Below are 14,989 nucleotides of genomic sequence, written 5' to 3' on the forward strand. Positions count from 1 at the left end.
TTCCTCTGACTACAGGAAGCCAGGAACTTCCTGCTTGTTGCACTTTCCTCTAATTGCGCTCATCCGCTGTTCTCTCATCCAGCCACAAAAATTAAATTTACAGGAGTCCAGATTTCTGCACACTTCAAAAGAAAATGTTTTCAATATTATCTGCTACATATTTTCATGAAGGGGTTAAACTGCCAGCGCACAACAAGCATAGTTTTGTTTTATAAATGTGAATCCACAATGAAAACCAAAGGAGGTGAAATCTTTGGCCTGTTAGTCTCAACTACTTAATGCATTGTACATAAAGATTATGGGGTATAACAAACTTTAAAAGGTATCATCACAACCAGCACCAGATTCAGTATTCAGTCTATAAAAAAAAAAAATACACACATATATAAAAGAATTGCCCAGTTATGTATTTGAATTTATTAACTTCCCCCAAACTGTGTATATTTATTAGCACCATAGGCATATGTGTAAATGAAGTAAATTAAAAATGAGTCAGGCCTAAAGGAGGAAACACTATGCTATTGACTCATGAATAACTGAAAGATAAGCAAGGCTCCCACATATTTTTTTAAATATGTGGATCCAATAGAAATAACAGGCTGTACATGCTGCAGGTGTTCAAGCCACTGCTCTGAAAGTACAGATAAGTTTTATAGGAAGCAGGACATGCGAAATAAGCATGAGTATCAGCTGAGAGCCACTCTTCTCACTAAAGAAATTAATAACCTCATTATCCTCCCCAGCACAATTATCAAATAACCTAGCAGATTTACAGTAAGAGTATACTAAAAGATTACCTGTATTTGTCTCATAAGCATTAGTATTATTATCCTTGTATCTACTTTTTCATTCTACTTCTCAAATTTCTTTTACATAGTCTCCTATTTAACATGTCTAAATTACTTTTCATTTCTCCCATTTAACAAACTCATTTAAATTGTGCGATTTATTAAATATTTTACAGTGTATTCTTGTACTAGCTGTGATGGGACATTATAAAATCTGGGTTCTAACTGGAGCTTCCCCCTTGCGTTATAGTTTGGCCTTGAATAAGTCACTTCCCTCTCACTGAAAATCATTAATGCTATTTTCATTTATAGATGAAAGGCTCTACAAAACTACTAAATGTTAATCATTAATACTCCAGATGAAGTTCAGTCAAGAAGGTACAAGAAATCAAAATACCACCTTGACACTGGATCCTCTTACTCAGATTTACAGTGTAGCAAGCATGCTGATATGAGAATGATTACAAAATAAACATGAAACATACCATTACAGGCTTAAAAGTCCCTACTTCCAACAGAGGTCAAACTTACATCTGAAAGGTCAGTGTGAACACTGACAAACCATTTAAATGCAGAGATGACAGAAAAACTAATCAGGGTTTAAGAAAATAATCTTGATTTTGAAAGAGAATCTGTTGGGGAAGATCAGAAAACAAATCGACAGTTTTCAACTCTGCAACATGTCAAGCTTCAATCATTAAAATACAGACAGATCTTCATCCAGATAGAGATGTTGCCTTGCTGTGAACAATGACAGGAGGAAAAAAACAGGTTGGAAGAAGAGTGTGTAAATCTACATCCTACAGGATGCAGGAATCGCTGGTCACATCCACCTCTGTTAATGAAAAATTTCAGGACCCAGAATACAATCATATTCATCAACACCATGTGAGATTAGTGACGTTAAAAAAATATAAGTAAATGGGCAGCATGCTGGCAAATCAAATTTGTTGACACAGCTAAAGCACAGCAGATAGGAACTAATCATCAGCGGCTTGAGTAACTCCTGAGCTTTAAGCTACTCTTAACAATTCAGAAGAGAGTGCTGAGGATGATGGGGGAATGTAGATTATAAATACAACATGTAAAATTTGTCAAAAGATTACATATATCCATGGATAATGAAAATGCCCACCTATATAAAATCACGTATCAACAAGAAAAAAACTAGGTTGAAGAACACTAGGGATCAGCACCATAAACTCTTATAAACTGACAAGAATTTGAGGAGCTCCACAATATGACAATTGTTCCACAATTGCGAACTTTTTTGTAACTTCCTTTAAAACACCTGCTGTTGAACACTGTAAGTCACAAAACAATGGCCCGGATGACAATTCATCTGATGCCAGGTAAAATTCTTATGCTAACATCAGAGGGAAGTCTAAATGCCAAAAATGCACTTCTACGGGTCTAGAAAAATTTTTTTCAAACTTTCAACAAGTTCCATACCTTCTTGAAATTCAAGTCTATTCTCAAGACACATGACACAGCTATACTTCTTCCCACCAGGAAAAAGGCCAAAATTACATTTGTGTAAAAACTAGAGATTAAACAAAACCACCACTTATTATCAAGCAGGCACAATCCAGGTTTCAAGAAACTAGATCAGAACCAAAGGATACTGACTATATGTGGGTCTAAGGGTTAAGTAAGACAGCTCACTCAGAACGTGGTGACAACAGAGGTCTGTTACAGACCATCAGCTCAAACTAGAGAACACTGGGATTTTTTTTGTAAGCCTGTATTTGTAATGTGCTGAAAGAAAAATGGCAAACTGAAATCTTTAATAATGAAATCTAATATCTCAGGATCTTAAGCAGCCAACAGTAAAAAATATCAGGTCTTAAAAATTATTAGCAAGTTTTCTAACAGCATTCACCATAACCAACACAGAGAAATTATCACATATCCCACTGTAACGGCTAGAATGAGTAAATCACTGACTGGACTGGAAATTGGGGATAGTCTAAGAATTACTGATCGTGATCAGATTACCTAGCCAGATAGAGATTACCGACACCTATGTAAACATATGATGCACATACACACTTATATTCCTGAAGCTTCAAAATTTCTGAAGCTGAAAAGGGTTATGAACAAAATTGATGGGGAAGAAAAATCCTTGACAGAAAAACATGAAAATGGAAATTTTCCTTAAGAGGGCTTTTATCTATGGTCAGGCAATTCTACAGCTAACAAAGAGGACAATGTCGCCTACAGCTCATCCTAGAGTTCAAAACCTGGTGTTTTTGAAAACAAGAAGCAAGCGTAAGGGAAAAAAAAAAAAAAAGCAGGACCAACAATGTAGAAAAGGAGAGGCTGGATCACCATCAACATAAATTAAGAGTTACAGAGTGTAGAAACCGAGACACTTAAAACATCCACGTATGACGCAGCCAAGAGTGTTAGCAATAAACACCACCTTAACAACAGCAGAAGCCTATGACTAGACAGAGGTGGCACAAGTGTTAAAAATCGTAAGGAAAGATCAAAAATAGTCAATAAATACTTTCATTCTATAGTTGGAAAGATTCAAAATGGTATAATTGTATCACATTATATTGATTTTCTTTCCAACTCATTTGTTAAACAGATGTTCCAGATCAGATGTTAAAAAACATTGTGAGACAAACATTTTAAATCAGCATACTTGTTAAACTTATCCAAGAGTCCTAGGGTAGTCAGCCCAGCAAATCTACGATCTGTTGATGCTCTTTTAAAACTATGTATTTTAAAATCTGTATCTGTCTTTAAATGCTAGGGACTGCCACCATGCAGAGGAGTGAAAACACAGTGTCAAAGGGACAAATCAAGTTTTAAGGCAGTCTGATATGATAGAGAATTCAGACGTGATAACAAGAACCAGTGAAAGACAGATGCATTCAAATGTATTCAAACAATAATTGCATGCCTTATTTTTAAATAGTGGAAAAGATGAATCACTGAAACAAGTCATCCAGAGAAGTAAATGGTAGATTCTCAGTATCTTGATACACTTTAAAAAAAAAAAAAAAAAAGCTTAGCCAACTAGAAGTTCAGAAAACAAACCCATTGAGACAAAAACTGATGCTGTAATACATTTAAGGTGAAATGTTCATGTATTAAGATAGATTTGATCCCCACTCTAATGCACCACTACATGATGCAGTACTAAATGCAAGTCAACTTAAGCAAGCACATGAACTTTTCACATCCACACAACTAGATTAATTAGTAGTGTGGTAATAATGTTCTTTAATAAACCTAAAATAACGATTTGTCAGCCCATTAACAGTACAAAAAGCCCGTCAAATTAAATAGTACAAACAGAAAATGTTGGGGGTTTTTTTAAATAGAACACAGGATACCATGATACTGTCTCTTTTCTGCTACATTCAGTTCAACATCAGTGACATGTGATTCTTCCTATTATTTCCAAACGATTTCCAACCAGACTTCAGGTCACATTATGACTCGATGCTTTTGGGAAATCTACAGCTAACCATTAACAGAGGCATAATACCTATTTCTATTCTGTTTGGTAATTCATCAACCTTTATCCAGAATATGCTAAATGTTCAACATTCATCTCCAAGGTCTGGACACAGTTTGACTAACTGCTCCAGCTTGGCTCTTGCTTCTTATCTCAACTCTAAGAGTATAAATATGGCCAACCATTTCTCCTCAAAGACTGTCACACACATATTCCCATAAGATTCAGAGTAATCATGCTTTTTTCTATTTAACATCAATAAAAAGCATATGAATTATCAGGTTATAATGTTATCCAATATGACAGGGTCCTCAAACTCTGCATAATTTCCAAGTCATTTTTTTAAAATATTTGATCACTGAAGCTGCAACATCAGAAAAAAAATTGACATTTAGATAATGGATAAAAACATTCTTAAGTAAAACAGAGACCACAGTAGCAATCTTCCTAAAAACTAGAAATGCTAACAGCTATGCCCCTTCTTTTGGAGGTCAAAAAGAAAGAGTTTAAGCCTCGCTAACATGACAAGCAAACACAGGCAAGCAATTCCTTCTATCATGTTTAACAACCTTCTTTGTCTGAGAGCACAACTCAGCCAAAGATCTGTGTTTTTACAGACTACAGACTGAACTGCTTTGGGCACTTTCCTGGGCTAGAAGAAAAAGCACACAAAACCTATAGCTGACTTCCTACAGAGCAGTGTAGAGTCTAAGTCAAACAGTTTAGATAACATACCACATTTGCACTCTGCAGACATCACTGGCTCCTGATCCAAAATGCTCTTACACGTGCTAATCAACAAAGCCTCAAATGGACTAGGAACTGATTATCTTAGAAACTGTCTATCCTCCACAATTCTCAGCAACAGCTGTTGTCAATTACAGCAGCATACCTAACAGTTCAAGATAAACTCCTAAGGATGGAGCACAAAGTAAACTTTCTAAGACTTTGTCAACAGAATTCCTTTAAGGGCAAAGTGTAAAACAGTTCTCTGCATAGCCCTTCCTCAGTGAAAAATGAAGTTATAATAGCAACAACAACCCAGAGACAGCAAAGATGATCTCAACATTAGTGTAAATCATACGCAGGCAGAGAACGTATAACACATTTCCACCAAATCACATTTTTCTTCCACATTAACACAAGGTACCAAAGTCCAAAAGATGCAAGTGCAAACAAAAGAGAAAAGAACAATGCTTGAGTAAAGCCAACACTCTAATGCAAGGAAGGAAAAATGTGAGAGGAACGTTTTCGCTTACATTTCTCAAAGGTAAGTGCCACTCTCGCAGGTGGCACAGCATTTTAAGAAAAGCTCTGAACCCTTTCTATGTGACAAGTGAGCTTTGCTAATATTGAAGCAGAAACTGAAAGACTAGTTGTAAAAAATCAACTTTGTGGCTTTCCTCAGGTTTCAGAGAAGGTGAAATGAAGTGAAACATGCAAGAATCTCATCAGTTTAATTAATCATTGAACAAAGCTACCAGCACAAGCCTTATTTAGTCACCTTCCCATCCACAAAGCTGAAGAACACTCTTGGCTTCATCTCACTAACGAAAGGATGTCATTAGTATCTTTTGAAATGTTCAGTTTTCATGGGAGTTTACCATATCTGTAGTATCTAAATTATGAAGCCATCATAAAATCTAGAGGGAAAAAACTTCCCAGTATGCACTTATACATAAAAATAGTAATCGCTCATGGTCTTACTTTGTTATGAACTGAAGTTCATTATGTAGGTTCAAGCTCATAAAGGGTAAGCTCCCGTGGTTGGCTCAGCAACAGTTACCAACTTCAAGTAAGAAAAGATACCAAAAGTTTTAAAACCTCAGCAATTTCTTTCAAGTATAGTGTGTCTAATTCTGTGTTTACCTGATAGTCTGAATGTATTACAAAACAACCTTAATTGTAACAACTCCAGTAATCGCTACTATTGTATATATACGTATGACTTCTAGGATAACAGCATTTAGACTATACATGGGCTATGTGTGTCAGTAAAAAGGAACTCTGACAACTGGTAATTCATAATTGTGTTAACTCAGACAATTATTACATTTACCAAAAAAAAGACTGGTTTCAAAAATAGAAATCATTATCATGTACAAACAATGTATATTTCTTATTGCCCAGTTTTACATCTTATGGTACTTCAACCTGCAACTTACAAATGTAACAGGGGATGGTGATTCAGAGAGAGGTGGGATCTAGGATTAATTTCACTGTCTGTTTCACAACCATCAAATATTTTCAATACCAACAATCAGCCCACATTTACTTTGAAAACATTTCGGAAGCTTTAGTTTTCATGGAGGAGGTATTATCAGTAAATAGCTGAATTAGTGTGTGGCAAGTAATAGAACTGACAAATAACTTTAATGAAGTTTCATTGGTCTGAAAAGAAATACTTCTCTTATGTGGTGCTTTTTAACTAAGTTTCAGAGGGCTTTGTAAGGGAAGGTAAGGAGGATTACTGAGAATAAAGAGGTGCATGGATGCTGTGGAGATGAGTGGCAGAAATAGAAGAGTATTCTTGTCTCCCAAGTACCATTCCAGTACATTTTGGAACATGCTTCTTTCACATATATACCACTTTCACACGTATAAACCAAAAAGCAATGTTATGCCAATATGATGGAACAACTATTTCTTAAGAGCAGACCATAACGCCTCCAAGATGCGTAATACCATAGGACACGTAGCTAAACTGAACTACTATTGATGGGTACGGTACATTAAGAGTATAAAACTCTCAAACAGCTAAAATGTACTAACTGCAGCCCTTGCATTGAAATCCAGACATACACCACTTGAACTACTGTATCCTAAAGAAAAACAAGTGTGACAGTTAAACATCTACCGCTGATGGCAATAAACTGGACAGGTAGCACAGACTGAGTCAGACAGGTGAGAACAGGGAGGAAGAGAGGCTCTGGGGCAGGAAAAGTGGAGGGAAACCAAGCTTCTTCTAAAAGCTCTTTTTCAAGGCCTGAAGAAAAAAAAAAAAAATCATGAAGACCTTAACTTCCCTCTTCAGCCACCAGAACCACCACCACCACCAATTAAAAAAAGAAAAAAAAAAAAAACAGAGGGGAGAAGCCTTGTGACAAATCTGCCTCCTCTTCCTCCTCCCTTCCTGCTTTCACCTCCCAGAAACGTGGCTCTGGCTCCAGCGGTCCCTGCCGGGGCGCTCCGGCGAGCAGCCCCGCGGGAAGGAGCCTGGAGGAGGCCGCGGAGCGGCGGCGGCCCGGTGCGCGCAGGCCTCACCACCACTGCCGGCCCCGCTGCTGCCCGCTGACGGCCGGGGGCGGCGGGACCAGGCGCCGCCGCCGCCGGGGAAAGGCCTCGGCGCGGGCCGGGACGGGGGGCGGCGCGCTCTGACTGCGGGGCGGCCGGCGGGGAGGGGGGCAAGCGGGTTAAGGGGAGCAGATGCTCTGGGGCTGGTTTTACCTGCTGCTGCTGCTGCCTGCAGTGGCATGAAGATCTGGCTCAGCCTCTCTCTTTCCCCCTCCCCGCCTCCTTCCTGCCCTCCCTCCTTCCCTCCCTCCGTCCTTCCCTCCCTCCCTGCGCGGCACACAGACCCCCGCGGCGGCCCGGCGCCCTGCGAGGGACACGGGGCAGGGGGAGGCGGTGGGGGAGGCCCGGGCAAGGGAAGGGAAAGGAAGGGAAGGGAGGGGAAGGGGAAGGGCTCCCTGCCCGCACGGCGGAGACGCGCGATGGCACCGCCCCCCCGCTCCCCCACCACCCCCGGCTCCCGCGGCGCAGGCGCCCGCCGCGCCGTGAGGCCGCGGCTGCCCACACGCCCGGCGGAGCAGCCGCGCCTGCTCCCTGAGCCCGCCGCCGCCGCCGCCGTGGGGCTGGGGGTGTCCGGGGAGGCGGGAGGGCGGCCGCGGCCCGCTCGGGGCGGCGGAAGGGGAAGGGTGGGAACGGGGCTTCCCTCGTCGCGGGCTGTGGCGCAGCTCGGCTGCCGCCGGCTCCTCGCCAGCCCCGGCGGGCCACAGCCAAAGGGCGCGGGGATTTTTTTGAAAGCGGGGAGGTTTTCCGTTTGTTCGGGGCCTTTTACCCTCTGAAGAAGCCCGACGCGCTTTTATTTACCTAAGGCGGGCGCAGAGTGTAGTTACCAGCCGCGCAAGGCGGGGGTGAGGGGGGAAGCAGCTTAAAATGAGGTAGTTTAACATGAATCTACAACAGTGCTCCCTGGAAGCGGGTGTCTGGGTTCAAGCCGCTTGGGAAACCTCCTCGTGGGAGGAGGAGATAACGTCGTGAAAATGAAACGGGCCAGGCTGTGTTTGTCCGGCCCCCCGCCCCGGCCGAGACCCCGCCTGGAGCCCTGGGAGAGCCAGGGGCGGGTGCCGCCGTCCCAGGGGCGCTGGGCTTCCTAAAAATAGGAGTAAACCCTCTCAGCACGTTTTTCTACAACCCAGTAGCAGTTCACCGGAGACAAACACTTAAATTTGCAAAGCAGACTTGGCATGCGCTTGAGATCAGCTTAATCAAAAAGATGTGCTTTCTTAAGTTTTGGGAAATCCGGTAAACCTGCCATTTGCTTGGCATTGGCCCTTTCTTCATTAAAAATCCTGAAGGATTGTGAACTATTGCAGAGGGCCACCTAGTATTGGAGAGTTCCTTTTGCAAGAAAAACTGCAAGGTTTCATATAACCGACTGAAGAAGAAGCGAAGCATCGTGTGTACTACGTTGCTCTTTGTGACAATTCTATAATTTATAATTATGTCTGATAATGCACTAGGTATCCAAACTTTTCTTTGGGAACTCCAGTACAAGACAGAAAGGACAAATGAGAAACATACTCCATCATCCATACTAGCTGAAGCAGAATTATTATTTGAACCCAAGAACTGGAAAAATGAGCCTAAAACTGATACCGTTTGACTATTAGATCATGCTTCAGGGCAACATAGGAAGGAAGATGATCAATCTTAGATACACCTAGAAATGTGAAACAGGAATAAAACTTAGTAATCTTAGTAATAATTACATGATGAATGTATTGTATCTTATCTCTGAAGACATTTTGTATAATTTTCCTGGTTTCCAGAAAGGAACTTTTTCGCTTTTTGGGCCATTTCAGGGCAAGATAATCAGCTCATCTATGTGGTTTTGCCAAAGAGAGAGGAAGTCTTAACTCCATGTCAGTCTACAGATGTTTTTGATTCCCAGATGTTTGATTAAGAAAAGAGAGACCAAAGTAGGTTCCGGCCTGCTGATGATAGTGTTTTACAGCAATGCATTTAAATTTCTTGCTACAACAGATTGTTTTAAGTAGAAAGAGCCATTTAAAGTTAAATGTTGGTAGATTTAAAAGAAAAAAGCACAGGACAAAAAAAAAAAATGAAGACATGAGTATTTCCTTGCATGTACATATATCCGTTAATTTCAAACAGATCATTTTCTGTTTGAAATCATGATTTTCTGTTTCTCTCCTTACAATTATTTTGTGTTAGAGCAGATCTTGATATTAAAAAAAGCCAAGCAGTCAAGCATATAATTCTCGTCTAGTAATACCATGTTTGAATCCTTCAAACAGCTCAGTGATGAAATGATAATTTTGTTCAGTACAGGGCACAGCATTTGATTTAGAAATCGTACAGCCATCTACAGTCAGTCTGCGTATATCACAGTGACCTGTCCACTATAAATACATGGAAATGTGTATTTTCTGCTTTTGGAATACAGTGGGTTTTAGATAAGAGCATGCAAAAGTGGCATGTGCTTGGGCATGTAAAGAATTATAACACATTGTATGTTGAAGATATAGGTGTATAGGCAGGATTCACTAAGTACAAAATTTACTGAAAGTATCAAAACCTTTCCTTCATAAACCTGTAGGATTGTGTTACTGTTAAAAAAAAAAAAAAAGTATGCACCTGCCTTTGGCACATACTCCCACTGTGTACTCAAATCAGGCAATTGTGAGTTGTCTAAATAACTACCGGAGTAATTACATGAGCATAGGATATCTAATTGTGTGTGCACTTAGGGGATGTCTTAAAAGATTTGGCCCTCTCAGTATTCTCAATATGAAAATTTTTCTGTGGAAAATAAAAGCTAGAACAAAAGCCAGCAGGAAAAACAACAGCAGATTCTGCCAAAAGTAGTTTATTCTTGTTTCATTGGCAATCAATTGTTAGGCTCATCGTAACACTTAAAATGCCAATTTAAGCATGAATGGAGGTTCCACCCCAAAATTAAAACATTGTAAAGAGATGAATCCCTTTTACTTCCACAACAATAAATTGAAAAATAAATTCCAAATATTGCTAATTTCTGTATTTGCAAGATTAAGGGGGGGGGGGAGGGGAGGGTTAAGAACAAACTGCTTAAACCATCTCAATTTATGTTCAGAATATGTCCTACTGCAGAATCACAAGTAAAGGTGTGTAAGCTTTATATAGGTGAAGAAAACAATGTTTCTTAGGTGTTAACTGAAACAGGGTTAGAAATATTTTTAAAATTTTACTTGGCTGTGCATTGGAATTGTGAAAAATCTTGGTTTGTATTTAGTTACATTATTAGTTACATCGTTCATTTAAATAGTTATGTTGTAATCTAGCTAAGTTTTATACAGGTTCTTAACATCTCAAATGTAAGTGGTATCTGCAGCAAAAATTAGTATGTTGCTTGCACACCTGTGATGGTAGAAGCCAATATAAGAGTAAGAAAAGTGGAAAATACTGACTTTTTGTATTAATTTCTTCCAGGTCTCACCTGGTAAAGTGTCTAGAAATACATTCTAGTTTCCAATCCTTTGGTGGGGGGGGAGGGGGAATGTCCAATTTGGTTATCAGCTATAGAGTAAAGCTATTACATGCGTAGGAACTCGTTACCAGGATTTAATCTATTTTGAAATAGTACAGATTTGCCAGTTTAATAAAATATAAAGTAAAAAATCTTGACTTTTTGGCTTAGATAACTCATGCATGCAAACACTATAAAAATTTCCACAGATTTTTAATATATATTTATGTGAATTGTATACAGAGTATGTGTATGATTGCATATACAAATATATTTATATAAATATGCATACACACATTAGTTGTATTTTAAATTGTAACAGTATCTTGTTTGGATTTCATATTTGATCTGTAATCCAGGAAATTTTGGAATCTCAGTAATCTGAAAAAAATGTCATGAAAGTTTTAATGACTGCAGCTTCTCCTGTGAGTCAAAAGAAGCTCTGCTTCTGTATCAGCTGTATTCCCACAGAGAAACTGAGAAATACTTGTAGAGTACTTACAGTATTTCTAGACGCTATAATGAGATGTATTCTATACACACCCATTAAGAACAAAGTTATATTGATTTTAAACTTGAGGAATTCTTTTCCAGTAGAGTCTGTTTGACACCATTGTCAGCTTGCAGTTTCCACTGTAAATATTCACTTACTCTCAGGTTCTGCTTTTGTACATTATTTTAAAGTATTTACCAACCATAAGAAAAAAAAAATAATTACAAGTTTTGTTCTGTTCGTTTCATTCTCTAAGCCTTTTTGTGGAAAAAAATAAAAAAAGTTTTGCTTCTGAATTGCAATATGGCTTGGCCATAGACATTCACACTTCAGCAGAAATGGGTCTTAAATAATTTCAAAATTCTTGGTTTTAGTGGAGTTTAGGTAAGCTCTCAGTGAACCTATACGTCAAGTCATAAGATTCAGTGTAATTCTCCTGTTATGGTTTACACTTTCCAAATACCTAATCAAAAATAGAGTCTTCTTCCAGTAGAAAAGAAAACATATCATGCTTTCTTAGTAAAATACGTAGCTTGACATCCTGACAGTTATGTTCAAAACAATGAAATTCATCACATAAGTTTGACAAAGGGGTGCTACTTAATTAATTCTAAAAATTTTTAAAGGAATGAAGCAAAGTGGCGTGAGCAAGAGGAATAGACTGTTGAACTACTGATAGAAGGAGCAAAAAGAACCACATACTCCAGACTGGCTTAACTAAAATTTGCCACAGGTGAGGCTTCCTCTGAAATGTGTAAAGAAGCCAACCTCCTGACTACGAAACACTCAGTGCATCAGCAGAGTCATATCAGCATAACCTCATGTACCACATAACTCTTAGATCAGTGCCCAGAGAGACAGAGAAACTGGTGTAGAGCAGAACAAGGCTATACAGAGATTTAATGCAGAAGGGCAAAATGAAAATAACCTGGATATCAGAAAGAGTTCCTTCTAAGAGTATGCAAAATTAGAGAGTGATTCCTGTGAATATGAGTGTCCAGGGCAACATGTTTGCATGTGGTGCCTTTGGTCCCGATTCAGGCAAAACTGCCCATTGACACTTAAGTTTCATTGATTTCAGCAGAGCTTAAGTGCTTTCCTGAATCAAGGCTAATTAAGTGCATCACATACAAATACTCGTGTGCATAAATTGTTTACAGGATTGGGGCTTTAGGGCTTGTCTAAACAGAGACACTCAGGAAAATTAATCCAAATTAACTAAAGGTATGAATTTAAAGTGGATTAGTTAAACCACATTAAACCCCAGTCCACACTGGGGTTTAATGTGGTTTAACTAATCCACTTTAAATTCACTGTTTTAATTACTTTGGATTAACTTTCCTGAGTGTCCCTGTTTAAGCAAACCCTTAGTGTATTGAATAAAGTCCCCAAATGCGTCAAAATTAAAATAGACCCCAAACTAAATAAATAGTAATTCTGCATTGGCAAGGGATGAAATCTTTAATTTTTACAATTCCAGTGACTGTGTACCACCAATGTGCCGAGGAACAGCAGCAGTGAGATCAAATTGCAATCATTGAACACGACAATGGAACTAAGCCGTGAAACTCCAAGCTGTGTAGGAAAGGCTGGTCTGAGAAAAAATCGGAATAAAAAACAAATTTTCAAATCAGTCGTGTGTACTTCGGTGATATTAAACTGCAATTTAAAAATAAAGATCAGATTTATTTCCACTTAAGCTGGCAAGGCCAGTGAAGGTACTCTGGTTGCCAATACAGTCTGTGATGGCTAGCAAGGAAGCCAAAACTGGCAGAGAAGTAAGATAAGCCTTATTTATGTAAATAAGAAACCATTTGTATTTAATAATAAGCTATTACTTCTGATTAGCCACTTAAATATGATACATAAATAAAGCACTCAAATAGCACTTGATATTATTATTTTGATAAATGAACATTTGTGTTCTTTTGAAAACTACAGTCTGATTCCCGGGGTACCATTTGCTTAGAGTTCCACTGGAAGTGGTGGGGCTTCATTAGGCTTCGAATTGGGGGCCAGCACAGCAACCAGACTCTTCAGGTGCATTAGAAATGTAATGAAGGAAAACCGTGGGATTGCAAGGTATACAAAATAATGGACTGTGGATTGATTTTTTTTTTTAGTAAATAAATAAATATTAAACCATTGATAACTACTCAATTTGGCATGAAATATCAGACATTCATGGCCAGACACCCAGCTGGTGTAAGTGGGCAGATGGTCCTATCTTTACTTAGAATTGATAAGTTTGGGAAAAAATTTGTTTGATTTTTTTTTTTGTTTAAGCAAAATCTGTTCCTCTGCTGAAAGTGACAATTCTTTAAATAAAAATATTGTTGAAAAAGGTTAGTCTTTTTGTATTTAGGTTTGATATTTAAAACTTGAAACTTGCTATGAGACTAATACTGTCTTTAGTTACATTGCTGAAAGTGCTTGCATCCTGACTGCTTTCCAGCCCTGGTTGGATATTCCTGCATGAGGCTAATGTCATAGCCATACTTCTGCAAAATAAAAAAGTGCCTTTAATTAAAAGAGCCTTTACCCCATGTGCTTAGTGCTTGGTAACCAGTGATTCTCACTGAAAGGGCAATTTTTAAGAATTCTCTCTCTTGCCCATTTATTTAAAAATGCTGCAAAGCAGTTTGAAAGCGACAGGGATGATGCGGTTCTGGTAGGCTTCCCCTTGCTGCCCCCACTCCCTGCAGAGCAGCACAGCCCACTCTGAGCATGGCCTTCCTCTGCAGTGTGACAGGTCTTATCTCTGGCTGCTGACACTTGATAAAGGAAAGGGACTAAAGCTAGTGAAGTGAAGAAAGAAGCAAAGCAAGAAGGTGGGGAAGGAAGGCAACCACACTGAAGGCAGGACAGGTGGGAGAGTGTCAGTGTATAGTGCCTGCCCATTCTCCAAAACTGAGAACAGAAGAGAAGCAAATTGAAAGTTCGAGTAACTTTACCTCAGACAGCTTTTTTCATCTTGTTCTGCTGTCCAGCTGCTTGAGTAATTTTTCTTCCTCTGCAGTTAGCTTTTTTCCTCAGTCCCTTTCCACATATAACTTTATGCTGTTTTTTGTAAAAATAACCCCAAATCTTAAAGCTGTTGTTCCTAAACACTAATGTGCTGTGCCATTAAATATTTTATACTGTCCTTTCCCTAGCCTAGAACATAATTAAGAATGTTCCCAGCTGTTCAGTTCTTTATGCAGAAGATTCCTTCAGTGTACATTGATCAGAATTACTGGCTGTACACACTGCTGCTAGTGTGCAGGTAGAGTATAGGTGGAAGTTAGGCGTAAGGGTACAGAAAAAAAAGTAAAAGAGAGTGTTCATCTTCACTTTGATTTCTATATTTCCAGAATTTATTTAACAAAAGAATATCCCCATTTACAGGTGAAAAAATACACATTGGCATTTGTTTATGTTCCCCTGGTAAGCAGAAAACAATAATTCTGATCCATGCCCTATTTTGGAGAACTCTAATT

The 14,989-nt window shown here is 39.0% G+C and overlaps 1 protein-coding gene across 7 annotated transcripts in view; it reads right to left on the reverse strand.

Moving 5' to 3' along the window:
• Positions 1 to 7,920, reverse strand: part of TBC1D5 (TBC1 domain family member 5) — a 328,963-nt gene extending 321,043 nt beyond the window's left edge. For 6 of the 7 annotated variants that reach the window (XM_074838561.1, XM_074838552.1, XM_074838516.1 and 3 more), the window contains exon 1: positions 7,711 to 7,920. The gene's annotated coding sequence lies outside the window, so the exon portion shown is untranslated. The remainder of the gene's footprint in view (positions 1 to 7,710) is intronic. The other variant, XM_074838572.1, reaches the window with a different exon arrangement.
• Positions 7,921 to 14,989: the final 7,069 nt, after the last annotated feature.

The sequence above is a fragment of the Strix aluco genome, chromosome 1 (genome assembly GCF_031877795.1).
Source record: "Strix aluco isolate bStrAlu1 chromosome 1, bStrAlu1.hap1, whole genome shotgun sequence".
NCBI lineage: Eukaryota > Metazoa > Chordata > Aves > Strigiformes > Strigidae > Strix > Strix aluco.